General features: G+C 39.0%; 1 long non-coding RNA gene across 3 annotated transcripts in view; it reads left to right on the top strand.

The window, feature by feature from the left end:
* Window positions 1–22,759, top strand: part of LOC144050662 (uncharacterized) — a 28,083-nt gene extending 5,324 nt beyond the window's left edge. Inside the window, exons 1-4 of one of the 3 annotated variants that reach the window (XR_013293900.1) lie at window positions 12,836–12,898; window positions 14,138–14,230; window positions 16,881–16,944; window positions 21,975–22,759. This is a non-coding gene — a long non-coding RNA (uncharacterized LOC144050662). Of the gene's footprint in view, window positions 1–12,835; window positions 12,899–14,137; window positions 14,231–16,880; window positions 16,945–19,707 lie in introns of those variants that run through there. The other 2 variants (XR_013293898.1, XR_013293899.1) reach the window with 2 other exon arrangements.
* The last annotated feature ends 4,297 nt before the right edge of the window (window positions 22,760–27,056 follow it).

Genomic DNA, 27,056 nt, shown 5'->3' with positions numbered 1-27,056 from the left:
ATACTGGCTGTCACCAGTGCTGAGTTCTTCTTTTGTTTTTCGAGGGCACGTTTGAGCAGGGCATAATATGATTGGCTGATTGCAGAGTTGAATAAATGAGACACCTCTTTGAAGTTAATTGCCTTGCAAACACAGCAGCCTTTTCGCCCCGATTAATATGTAAAAATAAAAATTTACTTAAATAAATACATAAGGTGCCAGCAGGTACAAGTTAGCCACAAGGACAACCTAAGTAGCTCAATGGTCTGGGGTTTTTTTCTGTTTTTTTTTTCTTTCTTCTTTTTCTGGAAAGCTCAGTATTGTTCATTCGGTAATTTTACCGATTTGACGGTGAAATTACCGAATGAACAATACTGAGCTCAAGGGTCTGTTCTACAAAATAGCTCACCAGTGATGGGACTCTGTGACTTACTTAGAACAATTAAAACAGAAGAATGTTAACATTTATTTATTTGTTTATTTATTTGTTTGTTTGTTGTTCACTCACTTATTTATTTAAACTTAACATGGTACACGTTCCTTCTGTACCAACCAAATATATTTTGCTAAAAATAAAATAGATTGTTGTTAATGGACAAAAATACCATTTTTATTTACTGAAATATCTCAAATAAATTTATTTTACAGCTGTAATTTTAAAACCGCGATTTTTTTTGCTCACGGTTCATCATACCATCAGAATCTGATACCGACCCATACCTAGTTGTGATTTGACCTTTGACCTCTGCTTCCTCAGCCCTTTCGTGACAGACATCATTCTCAATCAATAAGACGATCTTCCAGTGACAGCGGATGCATCCGTGCTTGCTCCATAAACTCACTGACAAGAGGCGACATGTCTCACACAAACGTATAATAGGCTATTTTGGAAGGCCATGTGCATGTTCTGAACACTTTGGTGTTCAGCACGCTGGATCAGCAACTTAGATTCGCTGTTATCGGTGTGTTATGACCTGCAGAAATTTGGACTAAGTCCAAACAGAAAGTAACTAATGAGCAAGCTGTGTTTGTGTCCTTAGTAGCTTCTTCCCCTGCAGTCTTCGGTTTGCAGTGTTTGTGTTTTATTGTGCGTTTGAAAGGGACAGATTTTCTTTTTCATTGAAGACATTTGTGATTCTGAAGAACATGCATCGAAACAGACAAACTATAGAAGTGTCCTACTTAGCAATTATATTCTATTACATTTGTGAAAGATAAAATCCTCCCCCATCCTCCACTTGTTTCAACGCACCTTCCATGAAAATATCTAGCATATGGTTGTATGCTTCTAGCTCATATCCCAAGGCCAGTTTCCCAGCTGGTACTTTGGGAGAACACAGAAAAGGGGGAGAGAAACAGAGCAGGGAGAGGAAAACAAGACAGGAAGAAGATGAGATGAAGGAGGTGGTCATGTGCCTGCTATTCCTCACAGGTCTACGGCAGCTGTGTTGTAGGTTCAGGCTGTTAAGCACCTGATAATTAGTTTGCCCGTGAGGCAGGAGTCATTATGTATCAGGAGTGACTAACAAGGCTCTGCCGGCGACAGAAGCTTTTCTCTGTGATTTAGCACTTTAATGTGATGCGGCTTCGACCCCGTCGTTTTACACACACTCCACAATACATCCCAAAATAGCTTGCGCACCAGCTTGAAAGATAGCATTTTAGGGTTGCATGACCTGTTCAGGAAATTGTGTGCTGCTACGCTCTATACAACTTCGAAATGCAGAAGCTGAATGCATCTTTGACTGCTGCAGGAATGATAGTGAATGCCCTCCTTTATTGACGTCTGTCACATTTGTCTTCTTTTTTGAATTTATTACACTGTCATGGTCTTACCACGCCAGGACAAGGCTAACCTGCCCAAATTATAATAAAAAAAAAAAAGGGGGGGATTGAATGTTTTTATTGTCTGTACAAGTACAGAGCAACGAAATTCACTTCACCAGTCAGAACCTGTCCAAGAAAGATGAAAATAACAATGACCAACAGAGAGAGACAGAACGGGAAGCAGTGCCCTAAGTTTCTTAAATGAAAAAAAAAAAGAAAGAAAGAAAAGAAAATATAAGGAAGTGGGTGAGAAAAAACAAGGCCCAAGATTTAAAGGGGGGCACAGTACGGACATGGAAAAACCTCAGAACATAGCAACATAATAATGACGTACATTGTCAGAACAATTTTAGACAGCCTTGAGTCTTTCACTGCACTGTGCAAAAAATGTGACTAATGCTGATGACAACCTGAACATGTTAGGTAATAAAGGTACAGAAATGTATTGTTAAAAGTGTGCCAATAGTGGAGTCTCCTCTCGGTGTTTAGTGGGCGAAGGCTGCAAAGGCAGTGGCGTGCAACTCACATCCTCAAGCCACTCAGTGGGCCTCCTGTGCTGCATATTGAATCAGATCTTTTATTAGACTTTCTTCCTTTCTTTTGACACCTGTCTCTGCATGGGAATAACGTCTCATGCAGTCTTCACTCTCGAGAAGACCATGCATGAAATATCATAACTTTCTCACGGCATTCATTAAAAGGGCTGATGCCACTTACTTTGTTGCAGTTGCAACAATTGTAATCTAGAGACGGATCATTACTAATAATTGTTGTTGTTTTTTTCAGACCCCCAGAGATTTCCACTATGCTAAGACAACAATCTCGTTTTACTTTCATTTCTGCATGCTCACCAGGTGCAACATTGGGTATCTGCACTCTCCAATTAGATGCAATACAAGAGATGTATCAAATACTTTGCCTTTATGAAGATAATAGCCTATCTTTTTTTAATTAAAGCAAAAGGTTTCATACAAAGTCATCAGTTTTCTAATAGTATTTAAAAGTACAGTCATTGGCAAATAATTAAAAATGGTCTGCAAACTTGGAGTATTCATTCAGTCGCGTCTGCTATTATGATTTCTGCGCCACGTCGCCTTTTAAGCGTCTCTAACCTGCAAAGCAATCTCGTCTTAAAAGGGTTAAGGCGACTCTCGTGCACCAATGCTTCAACATCCATCATGTTTCTCACTAACCAGATCATAGCTTCAGTCATGGGTAAGATTACATATTTGTCTATTAATCTCCAATATTAAGCAGATCCATTTGTGATAGCAAACTGCCCGGGGAGGCCATCCTTTCACTTGGTGTCTCCAAATCTAATTAGCGAGCTTAAAGACATGTTACTGAGGGTCACAGGAGATATAGATTGGTCTGCATCTCCCCACTCTCTGGCTGAATTGTAACAAGAATGAATAGTTTGATGTTCTCGGGCTCCTGAGGATTTTTGTTCATGTCACCTTGCAGATTGAAAGCGCAATATAATGTAATGGGCAGGATTTGGATTGTGTACTGCGTAACAATAGATTTTATAAGTCTATTAATATCGGCTGAACATGAGTCTGAGTCTCAAAGTTTCAAATCAAAGAGAAGCATGAGAGCATTTCATTAAGAATCAAACAGGGCACATTTGGTGCTGTGTCTAAGCAGTGTGGCTTTCCAGATGGAAGCTTAAATAAAAGAGGAAGTCAGTGTATAAGATCTGCGGTGATGGGCAGATCTGTCCTTTCTCATACAGCTGACACAGTGAGTGCTGTTGAAGTCCTTTACATGAGCAAAAAGTTGCAATAACACTTTGTTGATGTCATGTCACAGTTAAAGTTGCCGTATAATCATGCCACTATGTTGTTGCTGTCACAACTTTGCCTCTTTGACAGAATCGGTGAACTTTTACATGATAAAAACCTCGTATTTAAAACAAAACAAAATAAAACAAAACAATTACATTCAACAATTACGGTCGTTCATTTGAGTCCACAAGGTACTTGCGTCAATAAACAAAAAGGTGTAATATTATCCACTGGAACTATTTTAGAAACTAAAATTGTTCCACTTAAAGGTGCTATGTTAACATGGTTAATAACCATTTTTCTTTATTCTGCTACAACCAAGTAGTTAACATGTTGAGCATGGTGTCCACCTTCATTGGAAATGACCGAAAAATAATCTTTTTATGCTAGTTGCATGCACTATTTTATTTTATTTTATTTTATTTTATTTTATTTTATTTTATTTTATTTTATTTTATTTTATTTTATTTCATTTTATTTTATTCTATTTTATTTTATTTTATTTTATTTTAAATTAGTTTAGTTTAAATTAGTTTAGTTTAAATTAGTTTAGTTTATATTATTTTATTTTATTCTTGAGTGTGAGTCAGAAGGATTTGAAAGACGTGCAGTTCAGTTTCAGGCATTTTGTATTTTGCAAAGTGAACAGTGATCAGTTGATTGTGTCCACCGTGATCCTTGAAAGCAACAACTGTACATGACAGCCATTGTTTCCGTCAGTTCACCATTCAGAGGTAATTTTCTGCATATAATTAGAAATGTGTATCAGTTTTTCAACTAAATATCTCTGTATGAAGGTAGTGAAGGTGCTCAAGTATAAAAATTATTAATTTAAAAATAATTTTGTACTTCAATGCTCAGTGTATGGTGTCCATTCCTGATGGGAAAATGCTTCATGAAGCATTTGCGGTATCTTTTTTTTCTTACTCCTCTAGATGGTGCTCTTGTTTAAAAGATAAAGGCTAGTGCAATGGAATTTGATTAAAACATGGACCATGTCTTCTGAGAACAACCCATTTGTATAAATTCACGATGAAATGTATTGATATCACTTAAGAGAGGACTGCAGGTAATTTTACACTGACTTGATTCAGGAAGATAACATATGTACAGTATTGGCAGTTCATTTGGAGGACATAATAGCAGTGATGATGATGCAGATGATGTATTAGGTCTTTATTTAGCCATCTTACTTCAACAGATAGTTGAGGAGATGAGCAATAACACTGAGAGAAACTATCTGGTTTCTCTTTGTGACTTGGCCCGGACAAGGAGGAGCACCAGGAGGAGGAGGAGGATCCTGTTACAAAGAGGAGCAGCGAGCGTTGGGACAGATCTGTTTACTCAGGCAAGTTCATCGATTGGGGGTAAAGGTGGTGATGCGGTTGAGGGTGCACGTGGAGAAGAGCGAGTCACCGTGGCTATTGATCATGTGTCGTGCTCCCGCCATAACCTCCCATATGCTGTCTGTGCTTTTATTGCACTGTAATGCCACAGCCGATTGTTTCTTGTAAAAAACAGCAGGAAAAAAAAAACGCGTGCTCAATGAAGCAGCACGACCGTCACTCAGGTTCAGTTCACTCGGTGAAATTGATGTTTCGCTTTTTTTAGTCCACTTTGGCCTCAGCAAAAGTGAAGTCGTAGAAGTAAGCGGGCATGTCAATAATATCTGCATTCACATGAATCCAAACATCTATTTTTAAAAAGTAAAAAAAATCAGGAACCGATTTGGCTGTAAAGGTCCTCATCATCACTGAAATTAGTTATTGATGTGCCAGTATGAAATCATTCTACGAACTTTTGAGCCAAACAAACAACAACAGTATGCTGTGAATTTCTTGTGATTTGTTCATAACAAAGAAGAATTGCATCCCATTTATATCAAATGCGTTTTCATCACCTTTAACGAAAAGCTATATTGTTTTATCTAATGAACACGTCCTACAGTAAAAGTGCAATTACCATGTACCTATCTGGGGAGGAAAAATGCACTGGAGAGCAGTGACGTCCACTTTATTTAGTATTGGACAGACCACATTAATTATTCAACTGCGGTGCTGCAGACTAGAGAATAACCATTGGGCGGCACCTTGCATGTTACTATGTCATCTACTGTTATGTGGATCTTAGATGTTATTGCAAAAAACATGAAGGTAATAACTCATTGGCGAGATTTAAAAAAATGTAGTAGTATTTTTCAAAACACAGGTTTTAATTCTATACTATCTAACATCTTGAGAGTGTGAAGCTCGTGTGTGTAAAAGTGCAGACTGTAATCCTCTAGTTGTTCTTAACTTGGTTTTGATCGAACCCCAGGGGTGCGGTGAGTTTGTCTCAGGGGTTCGGCAGAGGTTGAGACTCGCACCCGACTCAAATAATTTGTGATGATACGCCTCGATTGGCTGTACGTGATCACGCAACATTGCTTGGCCTATATGTGTTGCTGGGAATGTGGTGCGCTCAGTAGTCGACTTGTGTCTGTTGTGATGGTACGTCGTGTGATTTTTTTTTTATTGTTAATCCCTTCATACAAACTATGTTGTGCAAAAAGAGAAAGTGGTTGGACAAATTTGTGCAGCATGAATTCAAATGTGTAACATAACGTATGGTGTTCCACAGGGTTCAATTCTGGGGCCTCTGTTGTTTTCATTATATCTGCTTTTCTTTTTTGTTAAGTTCTCTATAGAGTTGAGTGATGAGATTCAGCGTCCTAACTGCATGATTTGCAATGCCAAGGTGAGCAGTTCTAATCCAGCACAGCTAACAATCTAGCAAAACTAAATTGTCCTTAAACTGAATGGAGACGAGGAATACAAGACCACAGTGCCTTCTAATTAAAGCTGAATAAAGCCAGATTCAATTAAAAGACTACTCTATACCTCATCATGTTTTATTTTAAAAATAAATAATAATAAAAAAGAAGAAGCAGAAGGGTTCGATGAATATGCATAGGAAACTGGTGGGGTTCAGTACCTCCAACAAGGTTAAGAACCACGTCGTAGAATGAGAAAATAAGTGATGATGGAGGTGATGGGGAAATGGTTGCTCAAGATTGTTTGCAGTGTCATTTTTAGTTGTTCAATGTTGGTCCTCTGCTGCCTGGATGGCCGTTTCTCTCTTATCCACTCGAGGTGATGCTTTTTAGATTGAGGGCAAAGCCCAGAGCTGCCTGTTTGTTTTGAGGGAATGCGCTGTCGATAGAGAGGCTGCACAGCTCGAATTATTTGCAGAGTTAATAGTGGTTTGATGATGTCATTCTCAGTGACCTGAAGAGAAATTGACCCCTGTTGTATGAGTATTCCTTAAATGCCACCTGCACAATTATGGTTGGAGCGTCCCTGGGCTGCTCCACGTCGTGTTTGTTTTGGCGATGACACACACGCACGCACACACACACAAGCCAACACACCAAATATGTGGCTACAGTTTAAATTGCTGACCCATACCTCCATATGTTGGAAAATCATGTTCATTGAATGTCAGTAGGAATTAGATTCCCAACTGTGATGATGAAATGATTTATTTATTATGAGAGCATCATGAGAGCGATTTTCTGTGAACCTTCCAACTGATCAGCCCGGCACAGACGAGCAGTGCCAAAAATAAAACATTTGCATGAGCTCCCCAGATATGGAGAACGACAATCCGACATTGTTCGTATTTCAATGTGTAAACAAATTAGTACTACAAGTATGAGTCCTTTAAAACTTCTTTTTTTTCTCCTGCTTTGGAGGGGAAAGTACAACTAAAAATAGCTCAAATAAGAGGGGGGAAAAGAAAAATCATCTCTAGTCTAAAAATGAGACAAAGGCTCTGGCATGCTATTTAGGCTCGTCGTGTATTGCTTTTATTATCAAATCAGTGTCCTGTTTCATATTTACTCATGTAAATATTCTTAAGATGTTTTTTTGTATTCCAGCTCAGCGACGTCGAGAGCAAACTGCGGCCTCCTCTGCAGCTCTTGATCATGAATTATACAGAAAGAGAGGACTTTCCGTTCGTGGGAAATAGCATTGTTCACAGTTTGTGTCACATCAGTGAATGTTTAACTAGGCACAACAAAAAGCTTTTCAATATTTTACAATGTAGGGAGCCACTGAGTGAAGAGTTGTGGTTGCACTGCTGCTCTCTCCTCCCACGTCACCCCTGTATGATGTCACATCCTCTGAGGTGCCTGATCTCTCCTCTTTGGCTTCGCAAACCTCGTAAAACGCCGCCTCAAAAAGTGACTTCCCATCATCATGTGGTCTTGGTTCTTATACAATCAAGCCAAGACTCAAATCCATCCCAATTTGCATTTATCTCACTCTGTCTGCCTAGTACTGATGGATACATTAGTGACAAGCTTTTTAAGTGTGTCTTCTAAAGCAACAACCCACATTGTTATGACCACTTATACAATCATTCAATCAATTGTTATGACCACTTATACAATGAAGCTCGTACGTACCGTTCTACTGTAGAGTATATTGTGGTGTGCTTGTAGTTTGCAGTGGTGTGGAACTGCAGTCTCACATTGAAAGCTGTACCTAATAATTTGCAAACAATTTACAAGATGAGTTCTACACTATTCCAAAAAATTGCTATACAGTAATTATCATTTTCGATTCGATAACACTTTTTTTCTAGATAGGTAGGAGTATTCACTCTATGAGTACTCACCAAAACCGAGCACCAATACCTCCTGTACTTTTGCTATATAAAATTTCATTTTACACAAAGACAAAAAACATTGTGAACAAAACATTTCTTTCTGAAGCACACGATGATTCCAGGAGGTGTCAAACTGCCACAGTATAACGCCAACTACTGCTGAGGACTTACTGAATGTCAGATTTTTGGGGGCCTTAAGTATGAGTATGGTATCGGCATTCTCCTTGAGTACCCCATACCTTAAAACAGTGGTTCTTAACCTGGGTTCAAATCGAACCCCAGGGGTTCGGTGAGTCATTCTCAGGGGTTCGGCTCAAGACACATACTGGACTCATATGAATCGTGATGACACTTATTGGCTGCAGGTGATCACGCAACATTGAGACTTGTGACTGTTGTGATGGTACAGCGTGTGATTTCTTTAATATTGTAATACTAATACCGTCATACTAACGATGTTGAGCAAAAAAAAAAAGTGGCTAGCCGAATATGTGCAATATGAATTGAAGTAATGTATGGTGTTCCAGAGGCCTCTGCTGTTTCATTGTGTTTTCATTGTAGCCTATCTGCTTTTTTTTTTTTTTTTTTGCTTTTTTTTAACTGCTCTACAAATTTGTGAGTTGAGTGATGGGAGTCAGCATTGGCATGATTTGCAATGCCAAGTTGAGCAATTCTAGTCCAGCACAACTAACTATCGAGTAAAACTAAAGTTACACTTCCTTAAAATGCATGCAGATGGGGAATACAAGAACACAACACTTTCTGAATTCAAGGCAGAGAGCCAAATTCGATGAAGAGGCTACTGTCCCTCTTCATTTTGTCCACCAGTAAGCCCTATACCTATGTCTTGAATTTGAAACAAAAATCATAGATTTTTTGTCAGTAAAGAAGAGTTCGGTAAATGCGCATAGGAAACTGGTGGGGTTCAGTACCTCCAACAAGATTAAGAACCATTGCATTAAAATAAGACTGGTATCAGACCAATACTGATATCTCGTATTGGTACTTGCACATCCCTAGCACATTATTGTGGACGATCGGTGTGTGTGTGTGTGCGCGCGTGTTAGTGTCTCGTTAATCAAACGGCAAACAGGTACACTGAGATTTGTGTCTCAGAAGTCCAGTAAAAATCCAGGAATGATTAACTCGGGTTCCATTGAACAGATGCGCCGCAAAGAGAGGGCCTACATTTGGTTAAAAAAAAAAAAAAAAAAAAGATTTGCTCTTCTTGTGTTTACATTTAAAATCTCCACTTCATTCCAATTGTTTACACCAAGGAGCCCTTGTCTACTCTGACCCTCTTTGTGCTCGTCTCCTAAATCAACCTCAGCTTTTCATGGCGGTCCACGTGTGCAGGGACTTGTCTGATTAGGCATTCGCTAATCAGATGTGACCAGGCAGGCTTTTAAGTCACACATCATCATGCATAAGGGCTGCTTAAATGTTGATGGATGCATGAGACATTAACTGTCGAGCATAATGATGGGATGTGCACTTCCTTGGAGTGGTCAACTTGCAGAGGACATCTGGCCACATTTGTCTGCGAAAACATGAAGGATGGTGTTAAAAGTGTTTTGAAATTTTCAGCCCTGCAGCATACAGTACATAAACTTATCAGATGGGGATTTTTTTTGGCATGTATTTTATTTTTAGACAAAAACTACTAGCACTCTCCAGTAGGAATCATCCATGATATATGTTATTGTACAGCTGCAATATAAAATATGAAATATTCTTCCTTGGAATAATGTTGGCTGTAAGGTAGCTTTACCTCTTCTGACAAGCTGACTTTACAAGCAAAATGGTTTTGAACAGCCGTTAAAAAAGTGAGAGGGATTAAATAAGACATGCTCGCCCTGTCAGATGTTTCCAACAAAAACTCACAAGATGGATAAGCAGCTGAAGCCAAGTGACAAGTGACAATAAAGCAGACATGAATGCAGACATTTACATTTTGTCATAAGAAGAGCTGCAAGGCACCGTGCTGATGTTTAGCCTGAGGCCGTGGCACACAGGAAAGGATGTGACGATACGCTATCGTAATGTTTGATCACCATCATTGCACGAATATCACAGATGGCACGTGTTGTTCGCACATGGATCGGGAGTGTGTTTAGATGTAAACAGGTTAACACGTGTCACTTTGATGACGTAAGCAGCATAAATATAAGGTCCAGTCAAGTGCAATCCAGGCGACGACAACAAAGCTTAACTCTCCAAAGCTGTGCGTTTATTGACATCACAGCACAATTACTTGTCCTGCACACAATGGATGTTAAATCAATGTATGGATCCTGCCCCCTATTGTCAATAATGAAAATTACATCTATAATCAATTAGACTATGCTCAGTGTTAAGGGTTGTCACAGTGACAACTAGCAATAAAATTATTCCTCTTTTATTGACTTGCTTTTTGGGGACTTTAAAAGGACTGAGTTTAGCTTGTTTAGATATTCTGACTTTTTTTAAACAGGCATGTTCACTTTTGAGTGGGACAACGGAGAGGTTTCAATTTAACAATATGCATTAGAAATTACAAACTGTGCCAAACAAATCTTGCGAGTGACTTCCTGAGCCGAAAGTCAGAAAAAGCGTACTCAATAATTCTGAGAGCTGTTTTGCTATTTTGCTCGCTTATTTAGGAATAAAGGGTGAAAGTGGTCAAAACACATTTTTGGAAACATTTTTGATACAATTGCAGACTTCATCATATGGCGCAGGGGTGTGTGGCTAACGTCATTGTTGTTATGTATGTGGTGTTAATGAATTAATGTATTTGAACCTTTGCAAACACTATATTGCTTTAATGTATGTTGGTAATATATAGCCTACAGTTGCCTAAAATGTCAGATAAATGTTGCTGCTGTGTCTCTTTAGGAGGTGTATGCTAGTTTCACTTTTAGGTCTTATAACTGATAAGTACTAATTTAATCTAGATTTAATGTGCAGTACGAATTATTTAATTATGTCTCCATTTGATTGATTAATATGACACAGTCATAAAATGGTGAAATCCCTTTCATGCACATCTTAAAAAAAAGAAAAAGAAGTTTAAGTCTGTTTTTACCGCCAAGTGCATTTCAAACCAACTTGTCCATGTTTTTCTCTCTTAATGGCATGAAGTCTCTTGGCTCTACCAAACTGCATTTCTTCCTGACAGCCTCCTGTTGTTTGTAGGGAACACAGCCTCCTCTTCTGGACAAACGTGAAAGTAGCAAAGCGCATGATGAAGCCCTTGTCGGTGATGTGTGGTGTGTAACAGCCCTTGTTGCTATGAGTCCTACAAATCAAGTTTACAGCAATCATGGCAGTTGTTCAGGTAATGAAATAGCATTTTATCACCGTGACTGGAGTGGATGCTAAATGCGTTAAAAATCAGGCTACTGACTCTCTTAGTGTCCCTTAGGAAATCTTGAAATCTCAAATATCTGGCACCACTTTCTCAACCAGTTATTGGACTGGAGAAAAATCATATTATTGCCGGGGGAAGCGTTAAAAAGCGTTCCATGATCAATGTATCTGATTAGTTTGCTTTGAAGGGGGAGCTAATCAGGCCGAAGGGATCAATGGTGTGGCTGTCACATCGCCTCGCGTTCCTATCTTCAGATAAGTGCAATGTAAACGATCAGACACTAGTGGAAAACCTACTGGGACACATAGCAAACTCTTTTGGTGCTGCATGTGGGAATCTGTGCACACACTTGACTCTTCTTAATCAGTAGTACTGAGAATTGACTCCATATTATGCAGCCCTCTCGCCGCTTATTATCATATTCACTGCTGATGTACTCATTTCCAGATCAGTTTGCACACGCTGTCATCTTCACAGACACCAGGCTCAGATTTTTTTCAGCATTGGCCTATAATCTTAGTTAAAACAACCGGATTTCATGTAGTCGTTTCAAGGTTAAGGCTAGGATTAGAGTTAGGCCAGTGGTTCTTAATGCCTTGTTGGAGGTACTGAACCCTACCAGTCCATGTGCATTCATCAGCGGGAGTAGCTTTTTCATCGAATCTGGCTCCTGAAGTCACAATTAAACAACATTAAAATTGAAATCTTGATTAGCGATGAATCAACCAGTCAGTTATCATCCCAATTTCATCCCCCCAAAATCCAAAACATAATTAGTTCTAGTCTTCCTATAGTAACAATAACATGAGTTTGTTTTTGTCTGATTGATATTGGCTGCAATATGTTGTGCAGGTGTGTCATGTTGTTATCATATTTTGGAAAACCGAGAACAGCAGAAGAGTGACAGCATTTGATGTTTGCCATGTGCGTATAATCTGCTTCGGTATGTGTGAAATGTCTCTTCACCTGATGATATGTGTGTGTGTGTGAGAGTGTACATGCCTGCCAAGAGAACAGAGAGCCCCAGACTCCCTATCTTGACAAAGTTAGGTAATTAACGACAGAGCCTATTAAAGGGGGAATATTCAGCCAGTGATAAATGGCTTTAATAACAGGGCCTTGTCCTCTCTAACAGAGACAGATCCTCCCTCCACTGTCTCCCTGCCCACCAGATAAAACTACCCAGACTCCCGGCTCACCACCCTCTTTATCTTGCCTTCTCCCAACGGACGTCTTCGCTCCTTTTTCTCTGTCTTTGTGTTTCCGTGGTGTTCATATTTAGAGAAGAAAAGTTCCATCTGTCAGTATGTCAGTGTGATTTTTCTGCAAAGTTGAATTGGGCGGCATATCATTTTCATCTGCATGCAGGCGTGCCTGTGTTGTTAAGAGTTGTCTTTGTGAAGGGGGCATGCAAATTGGACAGTTAAGCGGTGCAAGAACCGATTTATGTTGCCATGCAGCACGTTAACAGGAGCTGGGCTTCTGCTCGATCGGTCCTGGCGGGTTTAGGGGCCAAGGGCTGGCCACGGGGGTCACATCCATCACAGCCCGTCGGTGTGAGATTGGTCCAGATGTTTGTCCTCATTAGGATACAAGACAAAATTCAAAGGGCCCAACGTTCACCTTTTATTTACAATCACAATAGTGTTGCACAGTTAACCTTATGTAGCTGCGTTGAACATATGCCAATCGTACAGATAGACCTGATTCTAAACATCTATCCATTTTCTTAACCGCTTAGTCCTCACGGGGGGCGCTGAAGCCTATCCCAGCTGGCTTCGGGCAGTAAGCGGGGTACACCCTGAACTGGTTGCCAGCCAATTCTAAATTCTGATTCTAAACAGTTGAGTGAAATTACTATAATTTTAATTTTTTGTGCATCATTCTAATTTATGTGGACATTTTGATGGGGAGAGGGTGCATTTTAGTTATTGTACCTAAAAATCCTTTTGACCATAAACCAGCTCTTCTTACTATGTATAGTCTTACTACAGCTAATCAGCGGAATTTTGCTTATCTGGAGGGCACGCTGAAATATCTTGACGTTCAGTTGTTGTTGTTTTTTAACTGACTGCAATTTTGGATTCAACATGCCAATTTTTGTTTTCACCAGCATATAAATTTATAAATTTATAAATTTAACTCAGCATGTCATGGCTAGCATCAGTGCTAATGTTCCATTTGTTCACAATGCTTGGACAAAACTGGGCACACATTAAAACTATTAAATAATATTATAGGATTTCAATCTGCAATACATTTATAAAACATTTAAGTTATATTAGCTTTTATAAGTAATTAACGTAAAGTAAAGTAAAGTAAAGTAATGTTTGCCATTAAAAGTAAATTGACTCTAAAGTTTTGAGTGAGAAATTTCAACAGTTAATCCTGGCAGTTACTTTAGCATCTGATACCTGTTTGGTTTGTTGGGGTAAAATTCTTTCTTTTCAATTTGTGTTTTCAAATCAGTATGCAAGGGGAAAAAAAGAAAATGAAAAATAAGACGCCTAACTGAAGTATTACTTTATGTACTCCTCAGATTCAACAGTGCCTGGTCCTTCGGTCTCAAACTTGGTCACGTATCAACCGTTGAAGTGCTTGATAGCATCCTGAGCTCTCTCGCAGGACCATAGTAAGTGAGTCTATTAAATACACATGAGAATCTAATTAGGGCCCCCCCTTGTGCATGAGTATGGGAGGTAAGAGTCATAGGGGACCGGCGCTGCAAAGACATGACACCAAGTGAGCACACTCTGCAAATTAATAGAGCATGGCCAAGTACCACTGAGCCATTTTGTGACATGAATGTTAAGTGGTGATTGCTGTCCTTACATTTATTATAGGATGTAATGCGTGTGTCCACAAAATATTATTTTGTATGTCAGTAAATTCTAAATAATTCAAACATGTTTCCTGAGTCCTCTAAATGAATTAAGGTCCTGTTGAGTTTTAGTTCTCGGCCTCATTCATCTTCAGATGAATGATCAATTATTCTGAACATGATTAGCATCGCGGATCATTTTGTTAATCCATTCTTAATTGAAGCAGAAAGGGGAGTCTTGACTATATTTCCCATTATAATTAGCTTGATAATAACATTTGATGAATTATAGCACTCTTTCCATCCTCTGCTGTGTGTCACATGAGATATGAGTGTGGACATAATTCTCATTCACGCAGGGGTACAGTGACTGATGCCATTTAAATTACACCTCCTCCGAGCAAAGTATTCAGGAATACTCTGAGGAATGGGAATTCAACACTAATTGGTATCAAGTAAATGAAGGGAGTCACAATTTGATAACAATGACAAAGCAGTTTTGAAAAATTAGTTAGCAGAATGAGTATACAAGTAAAAAACATTGGATGTTTTGACTACATCTGTTCATTTTATTTTACGCCTCATTAAAAGATATTGAATAGCAAAAGAGATCATTACAGATTTCGACATTTTCGACAGTCCTGAGCTTAGCTGGGCTGGACGCATGCGCATGTGGCGCAACTTGCTTACAGTAGGAAGTCGAGTTGTTTCTTACACCCCATCAGCGAGCTAGCAACAAACTTCGGCTGACTTGAGGAGTTATGTTATTCCTAAATCAGTATTCATTGTCTTTGGCGGTGCATAACTACACATCTGAGAAGTATCGTTCTCATGAGGGGATGACAAGGAAAGATGGACGGCTCTATTTTCGTTGACAGGCGCACCATTTTCATTTTTCATCTTCAGGTGGTGTAATATGGTTTGGGTGGTTTTGTATAAGTGAGAACATTTCAGTTGGGTGTGAGAGAGTCTTTCAGTAGAGTATGTGAGAGCGTTTTAAGTGTAAGAAAGTTTGTGTGTGAGAGAGGTAAATCTTCTCATATTAAGCCTTCTCTGGTCAACAGTGTCATTTGTCTATTCTGCTGTGAGACTGGGCCCATTCATTTTACTAACAGATATTTTCCACAAACATTAACTTCTACACACACACAAGACCATCTTAAAATTATTTAACACTGCAAACATAAGTACTCCCTGTTAACTTTTATTGATACTAATTCCCATAACCAATTGTTTTTTTATTGCCCATATTTGTGCATATCTTATGGTGATGTAGTGCCATCTCAAGTGTTTCTATAACATAAACAAATTTTACTGCATGGCAACTGAAGGTCACACACACGTAACTGAACATAACTAAATTGTAAATGAATGTGAATCGCTGCATTGCTGCAATTGTAATGCTTTGGGCCATTCTCTGACAGACTAGTTGATACGTCACCGTTGAATCAGGGTTTTTCCTGTGTACAAAATTCAGAGGTGGCCACCTCCACCATAATTTTCTCGCCACCTCCAGCCTGAGCCACTAATATCGCTCAACACAGCGCTTCAGTTGTGTTGATTAAGCTCGGCAGCTACTCATTTTAACTGCAGTTGCAGTGTTGCGCCATTATGGAGGCGCTATATCAACAGCAGTTCACCAGAAAGACCTGAAGCAACAACCGGAAAAGAAACAGCTTTCTTTTTTTTTCTTTTTTAAAACTTTAATGTACTAAAACTTAATGTACTGCACACGCCCATTTCCTGCTTATGAGGCAGCGGTGGCGCGATCCAGCCATCGCCAAAGTCATAAAAACACAGTATATACAATACGCATAATAGTGTTTTACAACAACGCTGCACTATATTTACAATTTAATATGTACTGGTGGATGATTTTTTTAATGATTGTAGTTCAAAAATAAATAACTTTGTATTCATATAATTTCTCATTTCTAGTTCCTGATTGTAAAATGGCTGCACCGCCATGAAAGAAAGAAAGAAAGAGTTCTGCAACACAGCCATCCTCATATTTTCACTGACATATTTACCGGGACAGGGACTCCAATTCCCGAAACGCGCAAAATGAATTACATTATGGATTATTATGTAATTATAGCATGCACCAAAGTCTGATAGAGCAGGGAAAATTGAGTTGTGAATATTTCATAATGCAAAGCACCATCTTTGTTGAGGAAATTATTTAGGGATAGCATGGTAATTTTCGGAGTAGGTAAAGGTCGATTGTGAGGCACCAGAGAGCAGTAATTGGAAAATTCGAGCAATCCAAAGGAGTCATTCAAGGATGAACATGCCAGTCGTTCACTGAAGACATCATTACTCCTCAGTGAGACAAGTGCACACTCTCAGCAGCCATCAAGCCCCATCAAGCTATTGCCATTATAGGTTATTTATTTGACATATAAGTCACACTCATGTGGCACATATTTACGTCTGTTCTGTTTTGTTTTTTTGCCTGCAGATGAGCTGCGTCTTCACTTGCTTCAGGCACAAGGTCCAAGGAAAGTCGTCTTTGGGCAATGCTGGTAATGATTATGTTCAGACACAGCCATTTTTGTCCATAGCATGAAATAATATCATTATTACCAAGGAAAAGAAAATGGCTTAAGGTTGGATGAATGTGTCACTTAATAGCAACAATGACTGGGATGTCAAAGAATAATTTTGTCGCCTGTAGAAAACATATGAAGGAATGCCAGTTTTGAAAAATGCCATCTTTAAAAGGCAAATCTAAATGTCAGAGAGACAGATACTTTACACAAAGAGAGCGATGCCTTCTGGGCCTCCAACACAAAAAGGCGTGAGAATTCGATTTTTCCCAGTTGAAATGAACTGCAATTACCCGACATCAAGCATACAAAGTAGCTCGCTCACATTTATGCTCACATAGCCTGCAGAGCAACGTGGTCGCCTCTGCAGCAAACACAACAAAAGAGAAAAAATGCGTATTAATGTGACTCTGAAATGATCATTGCATTGTTACTTAGCATAAAATCGCATTTGTACATGTCTAAACTCCCCATCCACAACATTAAGCGCACCTGTGAAATATGATGAAATTCAATAGAAAAGAGGTGTCAAAAACTCTGCATTTAACAATATAGTAATGCTGGACTGACAGAGAGATAATGTTTAGGATTTAGTTTTCGTGTAAATTGATGTAAAATGGCAGCGCATCATAATAAGAGATGTTTCTGATATTTTGGTCTCCTGGTTTTGCATCACCCTAAATGACGACAAGCAATATAGAAAATGGATGGGGCTATATACTATATAATATATATAATATTTATAATAAGTTTGTTTACTCCACAGCTTACCCTCCAGATAAGCAAAATTCTACTGATTAGCTGTAGAAATTATGTAGTAAGAAGAGTTGATTACTATTGGACTCATCTACAACTATGTAGCAACTTGTTTGTGCAGTCACAATTGAGACAATACGGTGAGAAGTGTGAATAGCCCCCAATAGGTCAGTACTAAGCAATATCTACTAACAGAAAACTATTAATTGTTAATTATAAATGTTACTTATAAAATTTACATTCATGCCTACCGGTATTTATTTCATATTTCTTTGTATGTCAATATTTGAAATTTCTTATAGAACATGCACTTATCTGTCAAGTAAGTACTTTTCCTATTTTTAAGAAAACTGGGCTCTATGGTTCAAAAACTTGACATAATAGAGAAAAACGGAGATCAGTAACTCCCTCGCAACCGGTTGTATATGACTAACTTTCATATTTATTATTACAGAGCATAAAAAGATATCGCTTCCATGATCCTTGTGCAAGCTGAGTGTGAGTGCCAGACAAGACAAAAGGCCTCATTTGGAGTTAAACATTAGTAATATTGCTGAAATGTTAAACTTATGAGTATGAGAGTTATTTTGAAGTGTGGCAAGACAGATCCCCATCACAACGTACCCCTAAGTTCAGGTTTTCCTTTTTTAAAGGGTGAGGTCTTGAGTCCCGTCAGTGGGAGCCAATTTGAACGTAGAGCGGCGGGGTGTCAAGGTTTATCCTAAACCCGACGGAGACCTACTGGGCCCTTCTCTTAACATGCAAATGAGACAGGAACAAATGTCCCGTCACTTCGGGGCTCCTTGTCCCAAATTGCTTAACACTCTTCTCATCAGCCCCCTCTCATGTCCCTCTTCAATTGCTTCAAAAGCCCTCTCATCCCATCCGGTGCCTCCGTCACTCTCTTATGTTCTTTAAATGAGCTTTCCAACTCCACTTCTTTCTTGCAATTCAATTTTACAAGGCCATTATCCCTGGTGTAATGTGGAGGTTAAATATATCAGGGCAGACGTTATGTGAAAATAATTAGTGCTAATGAATAATGTATTCATTCAGCTGATGAAGGATGGTTGTCAGGGTAATACAGGACATGGGAGGGGCCCCTCTGACAAATTAAAATATTTAAACACTCTTGTATAATATTACTGAGTCGTTCAGTGATACCTACTCCTCTACATGAAGAGGCACCACATTACTCAAGTGCAGCATCTGTCCCATTAAAGGGAGATCTCGTTCCCACAGCACACTTTTCAAACATCTCCACACAGCTAATCATGAGCACTTCCTTGGTAATCACTTGTAAGACGCAGCAGAATCTTATCGACAGCTTTTGTCTGCCTGACAGATTCTGCTTCATCTGCTTTATTTATTGTTATTACACTCATTCAGCCTCAATTTCAATCTCGTTCTGCGCCCATCATGTGACAATGAAGGAGGTACATTTTAAATCATCCAGCCAATTGGCCATCTTAATCGATAATGTTGGACCAGAAGGTTTTGGGGAGTGATAAATGGGCAAAGCGTCAAAAGCGTTTCATGAGGCATAATCGTTATAAGAGAAGGCAAGAAGAAAGTGACTTTGAAGGGAAAGGTCATGACTTCACACGTACAACCCCAAAGCTTAAGTGGTTTAATACCTCATCATCAGCCAAATAAGTTGTATTTGCAAGTTCTATTGTGTACTGTGTCAAAAAAAAACTATGTACGGTATTTGCAAACATGGCCATCGCATCTACTAGAAGTTCGAGGCCAAAGATGGATTTATATATATTTTTTTTTCTTTTAGTGCGTGGCTGTTTTCGTTTTGTTTGTTTTGTTTTTTGGGGGTGGGGGGTAATGCTTTATTTAACAAATTGAAATCACAAGCCAAACGTGGCAAACATTAAGCAAAAAGATTTAGATTTCAAAACTATGAAATACGGTTGAAATGACAATCTCCTTTTTCTTTTTCTTTTTTCTCTTTTTTTCTTTTTTTTTCTGGAGAGCTCAGTATTGATCATTTGACATGTCATCATCATTGCTCTCCTTTTTTTTTTTTTGTATGTGGGTGTGTGTTTGTGCGTGTGTGCGTGCGTGCGTGTAAAAAAAAATCCCATACCGTTCACCTAAACCAAACACTTCAGAATCCAGCCAGAGTCGTGGGACCGTCAGGAGAGACGAAGAAGGACCAAAGAAAAGAAAGGAACGTGAAGTCCAGCACCGACCAGACATCACCCACCGGGCCACCATCTCACAATCTCCTTTTTCTACTCGTGAACTTTGAATATTGAACTACAGTAGTTAGTTTTGAGTTGATGTTATGTCTGCTTCACAGCAATAGACAGCTTCCTGCCTACAAAAAATAAAATAAAAAATACTTAACCTGTTATTAATTTCACATATTAACTCATTCAATAGCCATTTTTGTATGGGAACTAAATCCGGCGAAACAAAATACAGCTATAGACGTGGGAATTTGTTTGACAGTCTTGGTAAATAAACTCTGTAAAAATCACGAGCCAAAGTGACAAAAGGAGATATTGAAAAAAAAAATCATCCAACAGGAAACTGTGTCTCTGAACGTTAAAAATCCCACAAGTCTTTAATTCTGCATTTTGATGGCTTCCGGAGGAAAATGGTGGCCGTTATCAAAAGGCTATAAGCACTGAAGTGTTGCCGCTCTTTCCCTGGGGTTTGGCAAAGGCAACGACTGCACACTCTGACAAGTTCTTTTTATTAAGCTCATATTGTGCAGAATGGAGCCATTTTGATTCGCTTTGTAAAACAGGCCTAATTACGGCGCCTATAGTGAACAAGGCGCACATCTAACAGGAAGTTGCAGTACAAGCTTGTAATCTCGGCCACTTTCCCTCGCCTCTGCAAACACTGATTACATGGGGGACTTTAAAAGGCGAATTACACCAAAACAATTTAAATGTAATGTAGCAGTCATATGTACGGGGGAAGAAGGATGGACAAAGATATGGCCGCATTAATAATACATGCTTTAATTAAGCAGCAGGGAGCGCAAGGAGCAGGATCAAGAGACGGCGGAATGCATAAAATGAGGGAAGCAGTGTGAAAGACGGCAGAAAAAAAAGAAAAAGTGAATGACAAAGAAAGTGTGAACGAGAGTTGGGAGGTTCAAAAGTGGAAGGAGGGAGGATGTGTTAGATGTGATTTATTGCCAGTAAATATGCAAAGGGCTGATCAAGCGGCGGAGCGCCACTCATCTACATGTTGCACCGTGAGCTTTCATCCATCTGAGGGCCAGAGAATGATGGCTGGCCTGTGCGGTACCTCCGACAGATCATAATGTACGTGTGTGGAAATCTGCTTCCTGCCAGAGGGATTCTTTCAAATGCAGTATTATTGTTTTTCAGTGTGACAATCCTAATCTGATTTAATCACATACAGTAAGCCTGCTCTCATAAAGGTTTTAAAGCAGGTGCTAATCTTGTAATGATTCTAGCATAACATGGTTGTCGATAGGCAGTGGATCACTGACCATTTTTCTAGTAGTCCAAGTGTGATGAGGAAATAAAGCTCAGTATCTGATTTAGACAAAAGCTAAGAATATTTAAAATCTTAGTTCTCAGAGAAAAACAGATTAACAGAACACTTTGAAAAAAGATATCTCACTCCTTCATCTCTGCCTCACATCACAAAACAGTCCTAGTACACAAGCTGAGTTCGTCCCTCATTAAGATACCAAGAAGAGCAAAACATAGATCTTTCTCAGAAACCTGATAAGACCACCCACTTGAGCACTTTGCTGTCTTTACAGTTTACACGACTCGTTTGCACAGCAACAACCTTATCCTTTAAACAATACTGTTAAAAATGTGCTGTCATTAAAGTATTGGCAAAACCAGCTGTCATTTTTATGTTCAGAATTGTTGGCATCTGTTGAAAATAATTAATAAACTAATTAATAATGTGTTACTTTTTAAATCAAATAATCAGTCAAGTAACACATTACTTTTAAAATCAAGTAATCAGTAAAGTAACTAGTTACTTTAAAAAATTTAAATAAATACATTGAAAATGCTGTCAGGAAGCAGTAATGAGTTGGACCAAAGTCCTGCCCCTTGTCCTTTAGGTACATGAGAATGAGAAAAGGAAATAGACCGAATCTAAACCCGTTTGAAATAGCATCTTTGGGATTTGGCCCAAAAGAGAAAACCCTACTATCCAAACAACTCTTTGATGATGCAATTTTCTAATATTGTAAGCCCCTGGTAACTGCACTCTCTCATGTTTCTCAACAGTTAAATGACCGCTCCACAATCTTACACCAGGAGATTGGAATGACCTGGGATTAGCAAAGATGGACAGGGTCATTTCAAGTGTTGCTGACCACCAACACCACTGTGGATCCACACCAGTCACTGCAGGAAGATGGCAACTCAGACAACCAACCAAAAGGCGACTGCCGGGGAAAGGGATGAAATAAGCAACCTCCTTCTACATGTGATGTGCCAAGTTCCAAACTGATCTCAACAAAAGAAGCCCCTCACTGAAAGAGTCCCACCCAGATGCGCTTGCTGATCAAACACTGAATCGTTTCACCATTTCACAGAAGTTCATGCTGGTCATCCACGGGTGACTTTATAGTGAAACAAAGACAACAATAATAAACCCCTGAGTGGTAAAATATGAGTGTGTAAAACAATCCCAGGCAAAATGAAACCATGTGGTCTTCTGAACAGCAATCAGGCCACATCTTTACCTTACTCAAGTAACGACTGTCACATGACCAAACCCCACCATATGACGGTTGCTACTTGACCCCTTAGGCACTGTGTCATTTTCATAGAACATATTGTAAAGAAAAATTTTGACGTAACTATTTATTTTAATATTAGCTGTGGCTAAGATGTTCTTGACTTATATTATAGGGACGTTAACAGATTGCCTGTCAGTTAATAAACATTTTATGATAAAGTTTTTCCCTTGAATTAATTCATTGAACTTTTCCATGGAAAACTATTATAAAATGTCAAATATATTAAGGGTCGATCAATGTGCTGGAATGGATTGTGTTCATCTTTAGCAGCTCCACTGTGTTTCAATAAGGCTGAAATGTGATTCTTGAATTTAAAGTTTACTGGTGATCATTAAAATTGAACTTATGAAGCTAAAACCAATAACAAGTGATTTCTTCTTCTTTATTTGCAAAGAGACACGCCACACAAAGGCCTTATTTCCCTGTCCCCTCACTGTGGACATTAACACCGGGATGCTAGCGTTGTCACAGCAAGTAATAAATAGTGGTGAACATTGATAAACTAATGCAATTACCTGCAGGCCACGGCAGTCAGCTAATTTAAAGATACCAGGTTTGTTCATGGGGTGGGAGGCGCCCAATAGGCCCCAGGGGTGAAAGATGGCGCCTTTATTACATCTGAGAGGTCAGCTTGGTAGCACTGTATTAGGATTGATCTTTTGATCCCTGCCTCAAACACCCGCCACCCCCTCCCCACACTGTACACAGGCTATGTGGATGGTGCGAAGGGTTAACTCTGCCAGCCAGGCAGCCTAATTGAGCGCCACACATCTTGTAGCACAAACAGGAACCTGGAGGGTCATAACAAGCCAGCCGTGACTTATTCACATAATAAACCAAGCAGATATCTTAATGAGCCATTGAGCAAGCCAGAGGAGGGAGGGGAGCGGGAGCCATTAGACCGCCTGGACCATGGGTACATATTTGTATATCTGCAATTGGCCAATCATTTGCATATGTGGCTTGCTTTAAGGAGCCTTGCATCCTGGGGCCCAATGACGCCAACTACCTTGTCCTCACCCAAAGGCTCATAAAGCACAAAGAGCTTGTACTGATAGATAACAACTGAAAAGGTGATGCACCACGGGGTTGCTTGTAATATTGTTTGAATTATTTTGCCACACAAGAGAGGCTAAATATTCTTCAGTGACCACACAACTGTAAAATAACACCATGATATTAGACATAATACATTATTATAGCAAAGTGAGAGTGTTTATCACTATGAAGGCAACACTGTGAAAAATTATTTTACTGGGATGAATGTATAAAACTAATTTGTCATTATAAGGCTAATGCATTAAAAGTTTGCCAATCAAAGTCAAATACAACATTACATTAAACCAGAAGACCGATTACACCCTGGATTGGTCACCAGTCAATCACAGGGCACATATTTTTATAGACAGGCAGGTGAAAACGGGTGCATCTTCATTTTCCTGGTGGGGCTAGTCTACTTTAGTTTTACCATAAAAAATCGCAAAAAGCTGGTCTAAAGCTGGTCTAAGTGGTGGTGCGGGTGGTGTAGCACAATTTTGGTCATATATGTGCAGTGGATGTCATCGTATTTCATTGATAAATATGACAACTGCATGGGATAATCCCTTCAAATCATTGTAGAAATCAATTTATTGAATTAATTAGTATCATTATCATTTTAAGAATATTTTAATAGCACCCCTTGACCACTTGGCAGAACTATGAGTCGTGGAGGAGTCACATATGGACACATGAGCTGGGGTGCAAGACAGTCTCCAATTTACCATGTCACATGCGTGGCCGACTACATCATCCACAAATGAAGATATCTCATGCGCGCACCCCAACAGGTCAGTTTTTGCTTCCGCAATATCAAGCGCATCTTGACCACCCTGATTTTAAAGAGAATGAGAGGAGCCACTTTGATTGGCCTGGAGTTGGCTGTGTTCCATCCTACTGCGGTACACGACAGATCCAACACAATACTCCATCGACACTAGGCAAGCAAAATACCAAAAGAAACAAAACTCAACAAAAAAAAAAAAATTAGACTCCACTTTTTGTTAGACTTGCGCTGGATTTGCCATGGAAACAGATCAGTGATGGTCCAGATTAACAGAGTACCTCAAATTATTTTTATGTCTACAAGAGAAGAACGTCAGCAACAACACTGATGCCTTTGTCCATCTGAATGAATGCTTCTCATTAGAAAGACACTTTTGGCTGTTGAGTATAATGGGATTTTTGTGTGTACATTAAACAGCTAATTATAGTGGCTTCATCACCTTCTGCCTACAACAACCATTTCTGTGACATGGGAAATGTATTGTATTGCACACATTTGTTTCAGGAAAGTTTAGTTGACATGACAAAGATGCACAAATTCAAGGTATCCTTTTCGTAATGTAAGTCCCCCATCAAAGGTCAGGCTTCATTAATTATCTGTTACCATGCACACATTCTCTGCAATGTTGCTTAAACAATCACGCTAGGTTGTCACTAATCAGATGGTCCTGCAGTCAGGGGTCAAGGGTCAGATTTTAACGTGACCTCTGACACATAATTAAATTGCCATCTTTAACCTCAGTTACAAGCTGTCACAGAGCATCGGATTGCATGCTGCAAATCACAGGAGCAATCAATGTGAGAGGGGACGGCCCGGGAAGCAACCTGCCGTGTGCTGCAGCATCTGCACAAGCACGTTATCTCTAATGGAGTTCAACTATACGATGATCAGGTTAGTGGACGGACTAATCACAGTCACGGTGGCTACGATGAACACGCTCGACGTGGCAGTGACAAGGCATCACAAAAGATTTCCCATTAAGCACTGGCAAGAAAAGCACTTCTCGAGCATTGTCAACATGTCAATGAGCAAGGCACTGAACTCATACATGATCTGACAAAAAAAATCATCAACAATATTAAAATGAAGAAATATGAAAGTAAAAATATTTAATCTAATAAATTGGACCACCACTAATCCCAGACAGAAGTAAAAAATTCTAACTAAATAATTTTTTTAAGGTGAAGCAAACCAATTATTTCAAGTGGTCCGAAATTGAAATAATTAAATTGGCTTTATTGTTTAGCCCAGACACTACTTTTTTCTCAACTAGGACCAGGGAACATGCTTTTTTGCCTTACAAGAATAATGTGTAATTGCACATCCACTACAGTAGTTGGCATTTGTGCCCTCATTGTCAGAGAGTGTGCAAGGAGTATCAGCTTCTCTGCAGAGGTGTCTTTACAACAATTTTAAAGAGAAATGATTGTATTTAAAGTCACGGCGGAGAGTTGAGGGAGGTGCATTTTCTTCATCCTAGGGGGCGTAACAAAAAAACAGAGAGAGAGAACCACTGGTACACTCTAAAAAGGGAATTGTTGAACCAATTTAATAATAATAATAATAATTTATGTATTTATTTATTCTATGCATTCATTTATTTTACTTATTTATAACTTAAGTCTAAAAAGAGAATGGTTGGCCAACTTAATTGAATTGCTTTACCTCATAATTAATTAAACTTAATACTGTATATTAACTTGGATTAATTTAATTCAATTGTGTGTTAACAATTAAGTTACAGTTTAATGAACTCCATTTATTAAACTTAATTACCTAATAATTAATTAAACTTAACTTGGATTAACTTCATTCGGTTGTGTGTTACCACAAGCAATTAAGCTTTTGCTTAATTAATTAAGCAATTCAGTAAGTTGGTCAACAATTCTCTTTTTAGACGTAAGTTGGTTCAATTATTTTGTTTTTTAGAGTGTACTTCATGTAAACCATTTTTTAAAAGTTTGGAACAAACTTTTTTTTTTAAGTTGTCTCAAATAAAGATTTAAAGCACTCATAAATGTATTTTCACTCACATTTGCACCTGAAAAAGCAAACTTTGCTCACCTTCATATGCAAAAAGCACTGTTATGGTTGAGAGTGGACTAAAGACTTTAGTATTAACCCCTTGTATTATTATTAATGAACAGTAAATTAAACTGTTTGTATAGGAATGTATTTTAAAAATGATTTCAGCATTACCATGGTAACTGCACTATTGTCACTTTTGAGAGATCACCCGTTTATGTCGTTTATGTTTTCTGACACCAAAACATTGATGTAATGTAAATTTCTTTGGGATCTGCACTCCATCAGAGGTCAGGTTCTTCATGGAGGTCAACTGAACAGAACTTGCAGCCAACAAGCTGAACGAGCAGACAGCCCTAGGTGGACTGAGAAGTAGACTAAAGCCATCATGAACAGAACGTGCATGTTGGTGTGAGGCAAGGCCTTCTTCACAGGAGTGCAGATGCTGAGCGAGAACAACAATGTGTCCCCAAAGCCACATGATGCTGAATGACGATGCTGATTATGATTTAGGGGTTGCTACTTTCGTTTCAAACTGTGCCTAGCTTTGTGGCCAGGGGCCCTGTGTTGTTTAAAGGGGTAGAAATACTAAATTAATCATGCTTTGGCTCCACTTGCTAGGGAGTGAAATTTGCTTATGGAAGCCCATGACCACATCAAATATTAATGTCTTTACAGAGGCCTGGCATTGTAGTGGTGGGGAGGGGGGTCAAT

This window comes from Vanacampus margaritifer, chromosome 4, assembly GCF_051991255.1.
Source record: "Vanacampus margaritifer isolate UIUO_Vmar chromosome 4, RoL_Vmar_1.0, whole genome shotgun sequence".
NCBI classification, from domain to species: Eukaryota; Metazoa; Chordata; class Actinopteri; order Syngnathiformes; family Syngnathidae; genus Vanacampus; species Vanacampus margaritifer.
Note: the sequence above shows the minus strand (reverse complement) of the source record. Positions and strands in the feature narration are given on the sequence as shown.